The 403-nt window shown below is 58.3% G+C and overlaps 1 protein-coding gene across 2 annotated transcripts in view; it reads left to right on the forward strand.

Moving 5' to 3' along the window:
• Nucleotides 1-403, forward strand: part of SEC61G (Sec61 translocon gamma subunit) — a 6,852-nt gene that overhangs the window by 905 nt on the left and 5,544 nt on the right. The gene's annotated exons all lie outside the window — the stretch shown is intronic.

Consider the following 403-nt stretch of genomic DNA (forward strand, 5'->3'; position numbering starts at 1 on the left):
GGTTACCATATTTCCAGTACCAAAAAAGAGGACACCTGTGGGGTGGAGGGAGAGGAAGATTGCGGGGTGATATGCCCATGCCCTGCCTCTGCCCTTCACTCCCAAGCCACTGCCCACCCACCCCTCCAGCCTGGCCAGTGCCCCTCACTCCTGACCCACAGCCCCTGCTGCCCACGCACCTCCCATACATGCATGCAGTGCACATGCTGTCTCTCTTACCTGGGAGTTTGCCAGGCCAGCGTGCAGAGCACATGACCGGGTGTCCAAGGGGAGTGGTCGCTCCTTAAGGAGACGATCCTCCAAGCCCAGAGGAAGGTAATCCCCAGGAGGGTCAAAGGGGGCAGGAGAGCATATAAGCCTCCATGGCTCACTAAAAACATCCGGGAATGTCTCCTTGCCAAAA

The sequence above is a fragment of the Gavialis gangeticus genome, unplaced genomic scaffold, assembly GCF_001723915.1.
Source record: "Gavialis gangeticus isolate Ggan-Ray unplaced genomic scaffold, GavGan_comp1, whole genome shotgun sequence".
NCBI lineage: Eukaryota > Metazoa > Chordata > Crocodylia > Gavialidae > Gavialis > Gavialis gangeticus.